General features: G+C 41.2%; 1 pseudogene; it reads right to left on the reverse strand.

The window, feature by feature from the left end:
- Positions 1-4317: 4317 nt before the first annotated feature.
- On the reverse strand, positions 4318-5174 carry LOC149157715 (putative DNA primase large subunit pseudogene; annotated as a pseudogene).
- Between the last annotated feature and the right edge of the window lie 4764 nt (positions 5175-9938).

Genomic DNA, 9938 nt, shown 5'->3' on the forward strand with positions numbered 1-9938 from the left:
TGCATTTGAATAAGATGTGAATAGTTTATAACTGTCAAGAGATTTTGAGTTGAGGAAATGTTTCAATCGTTATGTTATTTAATACTATAAATCAGATCCGAACAATATATTTTGGTGTTATTCATCAGTTTATATGGGAGAATCAAGCCTACATTAGATTATGGCATTGGAACAAATAACTGGAGAATGTAACAATCCACCCAAGGTTCTTGCATAATCCATATTATAAATATGTGTAAATATTATGCAATGCTTGAAATCAAAAGGAAAAAGGGACTGAGCTAAAGGCACATGGATTCCAGAGCTAGGGGAGGAAAAGTGATGCTTTGGATGTTGTGGTCTCTTGTGCAAAGAAGAAACTTGAATTCAATACAACCTTTGAGGGCTAGCTGGTACATGAAGTTAATGAATTGGTTACTAAAATTGATGGGTCGAGGAAAAGAACTTAGGCCCAAGCTTGCATGAAAAAACACTACAAGCAAGGAGGAATTTGTTTTATAAAAGGTTGCAAAACAATAGGGACGTAGTAGTAAAAAAGGTTGCAAAACAATAGGGACGTAGTAGTAAATAATGTGACAAAAATGCAGGCCATGTAGGAGGCATTGAAGAGAGAATTCAAACAGTAAGAGAAGGCATTCTAAGAAATATTTTTTCAAACAACGGAGGAAATTGAAATCATCACAGTAAGCAAGTATAACTTTTGTTTTGGTAGAAGACCGAGAATGGAATGGAACTGGGCCTCCAACATAATATCTCATTAGGCATCGTTGAAGTGAAGAGAATATAATAGAAGGGGATCAGTTGTTGGTCCCTGGAGGCTTTGGGTTGAGTGCTAGTCCTAGGAGCCCTGTAACAACTTGGGGTCCTTGGAGGCTATGGGTTGAGATAGGATCCCTGAAGCCCTATAACATCATGGGCCCTTGGATGTTGTGGATTAAGACAAAGATCTATGGAGCCCTATAACAACTTGGGTCCCTAGAGGCTGTGGGTTTGGATGAAATATCTGGAGCCCTATAACATCTTAGGTCACTTGGAGATTGTGGGTTGGGATAACTACTCTAGAGCCTTGTAAAAACTTGGGAAGAGGCCATCCTGAAGTAGAGTCAGAGGAATACTTGACTAAATACTTGTGGATACAACCCTATTGGTACAGTGGATTCTAGACTCCTTATAAGGGGGTGAATTACTGAGTGTACACTTGGGGGTGAGTTGGGGAACCTCTAGAGTCCCTGTGCTAGCAAAGGAAGAATCAATCAATTTGTGGGATTAAGGAAGGAGGCCCTTTAGAGTCACTGGTTCAGTTGGAAATTGGTGTGTAGTCCTGAAATTAAGCATTCCCCTCTCAGAATCTCGAATTAGATTCAGGGGTGCTAGCTACAAGTAAAAGTGGCTGTAGTTGCTTAAGGTTAGGAGGTGAGTCCTTGTCCCAAACTTAGTTTCCCTACAAATTCAAAGATAAGTATCTCTGTATGATTGTTTAATCTTTTAACGAATCATGTTTCATTGTTGTTGGTAATGGTTCTGGATTTAGGACTGTAGTTGTGTTATTAATGCTTGTATATGTGGTGCACTGTGTGGGGATATTCCACTTATGTATGTATATTGAATGTATATATGTGTTGTGCTTGAATCTAGACGAAAAATGTGTGTGATGACTTACTAATGGTAAAAAATAGTGTGTCTAATGTGTAAGAGGTGCAATGAACCACATGATAATAATGTTAAAGCTATAGAGCTAAATCTAAATAATATACTTAGTAGTGTTGAGAAATATACATTAACAAAAGTAAAAGAACTTGATTATATGATTCAGGCCATAGCCAAGTCTGACGAAGCCTGATTTGAACCTTGTTCACACTATGGAATGCTTTAGTTGGACATTAGCAGAGTGTAAAAATCTTGAAAAAGACTGGGAGGTCTGCCAAACGTCTAGGATAGAGCCGCAGTCGAGAATACTAGCTAGAGGAAACCTGCATAATGGTAGAGCTTGTCTTCAAGGAGATTACAAATATCTTTTTCTAAGATATTGCATGAGGTAGAGTCGAAGTTCCTTGACCGAGCCATGGTAGAATGGTAAGGAGAAAAAGGACTTCGTTGCAGTGTAGAGGAGCAAAGCTCCAATATTATAGAAAATATTGGATGATCTTATCCTTTGAGGAAGCAAAATACCTAAGTGGGAAGGCTTCCTATTGGAGGGATCATATTCTCCTTTCACGCGATTGGTTAAGAGAGTGACAATGTGGCATAAAATTCCCGGACGGGTTGAATTCTGTAAGCTAATTTAATCAGTCATAGGGAAGCCTTTCACTTGATAGATAAGGGATCATCACCAGATGGATCTTGTGACAGAAATTGTTATTGGAAGTTCTGGCAAGTCGGAATACAAGAATCTCATAACCAAATGTGAATTAGAATTTAACTAGATAGTTGGGATTTGTTATAGACATTTTTGGGCACTGCAACCCCAAGCATAAATGTCCATAAACCAAGGGCTCCTAAGTCCCTAAAGGTGTTTTTCCAACCCCTAGAAGAACAAGGTCAACTAATTACAGCATCTCCCAGAAGTTCTCCATGAAAAACTACTCAGAACTGGTCAAAACTGGACCATTTCACCTGCTCCATAGGCAAAGTGCATTGCATACCACCTAAATACACACAGTAGGTGCATTGCATGTCAAAAAGCACTTCTATGGGGTGCGATGGGCGAGAAGGGACAAATGGCAGGGTCAATCCGCAAGGTGGAGAAGCATGGAATCTTCTAGAAACTTCTCCTGTGACACTTGCCTCTCTGAATTCGACCAGGGATGAGTAAGAGATCATCAATCTCCAAGTGGAATCAAGAACTATCAAAGGGAAGACACTAATCAAATCTCAAGTTGACTCACTTCCCTTACAGACATCTATATATGGATCCCTCATCCCAGAGATCCAGAGGCTGGAATTTTGTATCTTGTAAGGAAGTGCTGTTGGTTTCTTGGTGCAATATCATAGTGTTGGGTGATCTAAGCTTGTCATGAGGTGAAGAAGGGTTTCCTGCTGAGAGGATGATGATGGGTTAGAACAATTGGTTGTAATTCTCTTGGCTCTTTCTTGATTATCAATAAAGCTATTCAAGTTTTCCTCCATACACTTGTGTGATTGATGTTTTATGCATTTGTGTGGTTAATATACATATGATCCTATATTGCTTATGATAATAGATCTATGTTTTCGTATAGTGTTATGATGCTTTGATTCTACAGGTACTCTGTGAAGCTGGGTACACAAGAAAGCAAGTAGCAAAGGACTATCAGAAGAGAGATTAATCGAGCAAGGAACCAAGCGCAAGACAGAGGTTGGTCTCCCTTATTCTTCTCTCATCTATCTCGCATAAAGGATGTTGGACACCTAATCCTAAAGGGTTAGTGTGGAAGCCGAAAAGACTAAGCAGTCCAAGAGACCTTGGGATCTGAAACCCAAGAGTCACATATTTGTACTATAAATGTACATCTATTGTTAATAAAAAATTGAACTCACATGTTTTATCTTTCACATTGTTTTCCTATCCATGTCTGTTTAACATGGTATCAGAGCGGGTGAATTCTGGCCCTGCTCATATTTGAGCCACTTGTTTTGTGGTCTCTACCTACATGTCAGTTCTGTCTTTCTACTAATCAGAGTCGATCAGAATTGCCACCTTATTGAGCTTTGTATTCCTCATTCTGCACCATATTCTTTCCTACGCTCTGTGCACTTTCTATAACCGTTTTCTGCCATATTCTATTTATATTCCCTGCGCTATGCTCCATACAAACCTGACATTTGAACGCTGGTCCGACATTATTCTCCTGCTCTTCTGTTGCACTGTCTGACCACCTGTTTGAATGCGTTGAGTGCCTGCCATTACCTGTGGTCTGCTACAATTCCATGTGGAGCATGAGGATTGTCCTGAGAATTATGAGGTGGCCCGTTACCTTTTAGAAATGATGGGCGTTGGGCGACCTTACGGGCATCAAGAAACACTTCTGTCGGAAGCACGGCGAGAAGAAATGGAAGTGCGACAAGTGTTCTAAGCGTTATGCGGTTCAGTCCGACTGGAAGGCCCATTCCAAGACCTGTGGCACCAGAGAATATCGCTGCGATTGCAGTACTCTCTTTTTCAGGAGAGATAGTTTTATAACACACAGGGCCTTCTGTGATGCTTTGGCTGAAGAAAGTGCGAGAGTTACAGTGAATAATACTGAACCTGTTGCAACTAGGACGACGATCAATTCTTCATCCGACGACGGTCCTAATCCGTGCCCGTGTCCGCCGGATTCTAATAAGGTCTCCATTTCTTCAACAGGCGGTGCCGTTGCTTCGCCTCCGCTCTCGGCTAGGAGTGACAGTACATTTTTCTGTTGAATCTTTTTCAGCAATCGTCGAAGTCCATTTTCTGTTTGTTAGAACAAGTGTTTTTGATAAACGGCTTCTGAACTGACCAACCACAATTGCTGCAAGCTGGTTCATGGGAACAAATGCATAACCATTTTGCAAGAATACTCGACGACCAGAAACAAGCTCAGGAACTTCCTCAAAGGGAACCTTATAAAAGATGCTCTCCGCATTAGGAAGAGGTTGGTTAAGTGAGCGTGCAACTTGACCCAACTTGTCTTTCACCGTCTCAAACTCTGGATTTGTAATTGCTCTGTAGGGAAGCTTACATTCCTCCATGAACATCCTCTGGGCATCTGGGGGTTCCAGACGAAAACGATGACGGAAAAGAGTAGTCTCCATCTGCAGGAACCATCTCCGAAGCTCTTCCGTTCTGCAGTATACCAAGCGCAACACAAAATGGGATATAATATCTTTATTGATCATGTCAGCTGCATTTGGAGTCCGCATGTGCTTTCTCCACAACTCGCTCACCAAGCTTTCCAGTTCTTCTGATTTTTTGCCACGTGACAACGCATCTTCGAGACCCTTAAGAACTCTGAGACGATCCACGGCAAATAATTCAAAATCTTCGAGGGATACTTCGAGGGGAGGAGCCGACTGGTAGAATGAAAGCTTGCTGGATCTGTTATCGAGCCTAGATTTGTATTTCGACGCACTTCCGCTGCCAATGGCGGAGGCAGGAGAGTCCTCCCCTGCATAACCCCTTCGGCTAGAGCTCAGTATTTCCATCCTGTCACTCCCCGGCCAATACAAACCAGAGAGTCCATTGCATCAAAGACAGTCCATTGCGCTCCCTCCGAGCTCCAAACGACAGCACCTCCTAAAGGTGAAATTGTGCAGAAGATTGGGTTTGCATGTTGCCACGCACTCACTCCAAAGAAATCGGAACCCACTAACTCTAAGCATGGGTTTTCATTTTTGAGATTTCTTCTAACAAATACTTGCATTCACCAGTCCAATCCACGGGGTTGCATGAACGAACTGTAATGCGTTGCCTCATCTCATTCATGTATTCGGACTGTGCTACGCTGATACGAAGGACGTGAGAAACCCACATAGCCTTCTTAAGCTCTATCTGTGCCATATATAAAAAAGAAAAAAAAAAAACACACCAGGTTCCTCTATCCTCCTTAATATTCTCTGTGCATACTGGTAACAAGTTAGTGAAGGATTGTTGCTGATTAGTGGAGGTCAAACTACCCTATGAAATGCCTATTCGAGCTGCCTCTTAAATCTGGGTTATTTGCTGAAGTCGGGGTCTCTGATATACACATATTTCTTGCTCCAAAAGCTTGCTGCTGATACTATAAAAGAAGGACTTTGAGCCTCTCATTCTTGCTGGACACAAATCTGTTAGTGATTGGCTAAATTCTTAGCTGGAATTAGTTGAGTGCCTTTTTCAAACTGATATTCTTAATTTTTTGAAATCTTCAATAGCTGGGGTTTGTCTAGACTTGCTGAGTGTTAATTTTTTTGAGACAATGGCTAGATTTCATGATGTATTAGAGTTACTGAATACACTAATACACTCCACTATTGGTGGGAAGGTAAATGTTAGCAAAGACACTCTTTGTGACATTCAGACATGTCTGCAATATGCACAAGAAAATATAGAGTTTTTGCAGCTTGAATCACAATTGCAGCAAGAAGAATTAAAACGAAGGAGTCATTCTGAACCTGTTTCTGTTCAGAACAATGAAGCAGACTCCCATAAACAGCAAGTCAATATTGTTCAAGTTCATTCAGATCCAGTACCCAATAAAGCAGCAAGTGTACATGCAGATGCAGAAACTCAGTGTGCACTTCCCAAGCCCATCGTCAGACCTTGGGAACATCTTGTCCACAATAAGCACAGAACTGGTCTTGGATATGACAAGGACTTGTCCTTTCATATTCCAGACTATGCCAAGCCGATTCAGTTTCAGAGTGCTGGATTCATTTATGACAGTTCACTTGCTCCTCATAACAGTTCACCTCCAACCGTTCCAGATTCTGCCCCTCTTCCACAGCAACAACAACAACAAAAACAACAGATTGTAAAATGCCAACACTGTGACCGAGTTGGCCATTTGAAAGATCACTGTTTTGATCTTCATCCATGTAAGCACTGTCATAAAACCAGCCATTATTCACATAGATGCTTCAAAAACAAACGTCCTGCAAGAACAAAGATTCATCTTGGATGGATCACTTCTTGGCAATGGGCATCAACAGCCAAGAAGATATTCCAAACGCATGTTAGAACTTGTTCCAGAGTATTAAACAGTCTTGCAGTTGAGTTTTCTCCATCTTCTCACCTTGTATCTGACAGGGGGGGAAATGATGGTCATCTACAAGCTTCAAAGTCACATCAAGCGAGCCTGAGCCACAACCTGCCACACCAGTTTCAGAGTTGCAGCCAGAGACAAAGATGCCCGTGAACAGATTGAGAACACTTCCTCTAGCAGAAAATTTCAGTTTCTTGCCAGTTTTGGAAGAGTTCCAGGAATTGCATTAAGCATTCCAGAGTTGTTGGTCATCCTTAAACCATCACAGATTAAGAACACTTCCTCTAGCAGAAGACTCCAGCTTCTTGCCAGTTTTGGAAGAGTTCAGGAATTGCATTAAGCATTCCAGAGTTGTTGGTCATCCTTAAACCATCACAGATTGAGAACACTTCCTCTAGCAGAAAACTACAGTTTCTTGCCAGTTTTGGAAGAGTTCCGGGAACTGCACTAAGCGTTCCAGTGTTGGTGGTCATCCTTAAACCACCGCCCTTTTTTACCAACATTTCATAGAGCACATTCAGCCTAGTGCTGCCATGCATTTTTGCACATTTTGTATTACATCTCTCTTCTTGGACTCATACATAACCCTTCGGATTAAGGGGGGGAATGTTGGACACCTAATCCTAAAGGGTTAGTGTGGAAGCCGAAAAGACTAAGCAGTCCAAGAGACCTTGGGATCTGAAACCCAAGAGTCACATATTTGTACTATAAATGTACATCTATTGTTAATAAAAAATTGAACTCACATGTTTTATCTTTCACATTGTTTTCCTATCCATGTCTGTTTAACAAAGGAAAACGAAAGTAGTTTTAGTTTGTTTGTTTCTAAGGTACCTACCAGCCTTAGTGGGATTAGCATCTCTGCATAGACACTATTCCCCATAACAAAATGGCGACTCCACTGGGGAGCGAGTAGATTGTTTGTTCATCTACATTTCTTTACTTTATAAACTTACAGACAGAGCCTGAAGTCAAGCCAGCTAGCCTTCGAACAACATTTGCTATGCAAGTGCAAAGTAGATCAACGCTACTTCAGTCAATCTCTGGGTTTTGTTTATGAATTAAAGAATTGATTTACAAGCTCTCTAATTGCCCTCGTGGTGGTTCTAGTAACCTCCTTAGATCTACCCCTGTGATTTATTTACTGATTACCACTTGCTCGGCCAAAATCCTCAAACTGAACTGCAAACTGTGACCCGGAACCCAATCAAAGTCTCATCCCTTGTCCAGCGCATTGTCTGTTCTGTGAACTTCAAATGCAACACACTTCCCGAGTGTAGTAGGTGCGTTGCATTTTAGTTTCACTGTGTTACAGGTGCGCTGATCAGACAAGGCCTTGTTCCTAAATTTTGGTTTCTGTGTTCACTCTTTTCAGCTCTATTTAGTAGTTTTGCTGCCTGTAGTCAGTACAACTCTGTTTGAAACCCCTTTCCTTGCTGTTATTCTGGCTCCATTGTGCAAAGAACTGTAAATGTTTTTATGTATTTTTTGAGTCATTTTCAGTTCTCCTTTACCAAGAAGTAGCATAATTGTACTATCGTTTCTTGATTTGAAAGTGTCGCAAGTGTCGTTTTTAGTCATAGAAGAGAATCTGATTGTTATTGATAGTCGATTACACTGTTACTCTTGTATTTGATCTGAATTAGTAGTTTTTCTAGCGTCGAAAGCAAGTTTTCAATTCCAAATCGCAAAGTGTTGTCATTGTCCTCATTTTGTTTTGAAAAGAAACTTGTTAGTAATTGTCGCTTTGGAAAATAATTCAGATTTGCGCTTAGCTTTCTTTTTATCATTCACACATTAAGAAGGCTGAAAACAAATACATGCACATGAATTTTCATTTAGACTGTTTGTTGGTTTGATTTAGGACAGTGCACATAGTGTGTGCTCTATGCTCTTTGTTGAAAGAACACCATCTCTCTTTCCTTAGTAGCTAGGATTTTCATTGCAGAAAGAAGATTAAACGACTGTTTATCATCTTAGATTGCATTTTAGGAATTGTACATCTACATCACGCGGTGAACCTTAAAGGCAAATTTCTTAAGCAAGATCAACTATAAAATAAATTTAATGAATCTAAAAATGCTTTGTAACCTAACGCACAACATCTAGAAGTCTAGGCTAGAGACATATTCCGGCGTCGTAAAGCCTGGTAACTGTTGTTTTCACTATTGGTTGGGTGATTCCTCCACTTTGAGACGATAAGTGCCAATACGGACTTGTGCTCCCACGTACCGGTGAGTATATTTTGGGAGACCACAATAGGATTAATCCTTTATCCATAGGAAGTCGTGTCTGCCGCCCTATCGATCGCAATGCACTAAACACAGCATTCAGGAAGATTGACTGCCGTACCGTAAAAAGTATTCTGCAGTTTTGCGATTGGTTTGGTAATCCCTCTGTCTAGATTTCCAGAGCAGTCCCTTTCGTTCCTTTTCAGACTCCTTAACGGAAGAGGTCCACCTGAGCACTTGTCACTTCAGGCTCATTAAAAATCGAAGGCGACTAGAGTCATCTTTTGTTTTTTCTCGTCTCTTAAAAATTGAAAAAACAAGTTGTGTCAAAGCGTCTAAAATTTATTTTAAACGAATAATTATCACCTTTCCTACGTTGGTCTTAGGTTGAGGAAAATGGAGTCCACCAACCAAGGAGTTCCCCTTGGAGGAAATCCTAGTCCCTTCTCCTCTTGGGGAGATGTTGGTGCACCCCATATGGCCACATTGTCACTTCCAGGATTGACAATTGGTTTGCCCGTATGGCTTTTCTCAACCTCCGTCGTTCAGAACACCGCGATTCCTGAACAATTGAGTTAGCAACTAAACGATTCCAGAGTTACCCCCCAACCCTCTACTTCATCCAATTCTTCCTCTCCTCCTTCCTCTTCGCTTGATGAAGCTGGTAAAGCCAAAAATCAAGTACCTGAGAAGAAGAAGGAAAAGAAGAAGAAGGAGCCAAAGGTGAAAAGGGGCAACCAAGCATCATCTAGCGAAAATCCACACATTGCACTGACCAAGCCTAAATCGCCATGTGTCATTTGCAAAGACGACCATTATCATCGAGATTGTCCTTGCATCCCTCGGATCTTAAGGGACTGGTCTCCTCGTTTGCACAACCCGGTGTCGTCAACCTCTGATGATCATGTTGAAAATACACCGTCAACTAGTGAAAGTGAAGCCCCTGGACAAAAACGAAGATGTAAATTTCCTTGTAAACTGTGTGAAGGCGATCACGCCGTCCACCGTTGTCCCTTCTTAGATG

This window comes from Pinus tabuliformis, chromosome 5_2, assembly GCF_031772625.1.
Source record: "Pinus tabuliformis cultivar Carrire ecotype Pingquan chromosome 5_2, CPIR1, whole genome shotgun sequence".
Classification (NCBI taxonomy): Eukaryota; Viridiplantae; Streptophyta; class Pinopsida; order Pinales; family Pinaceae; genus Pinus; species Pinus tabuliformis.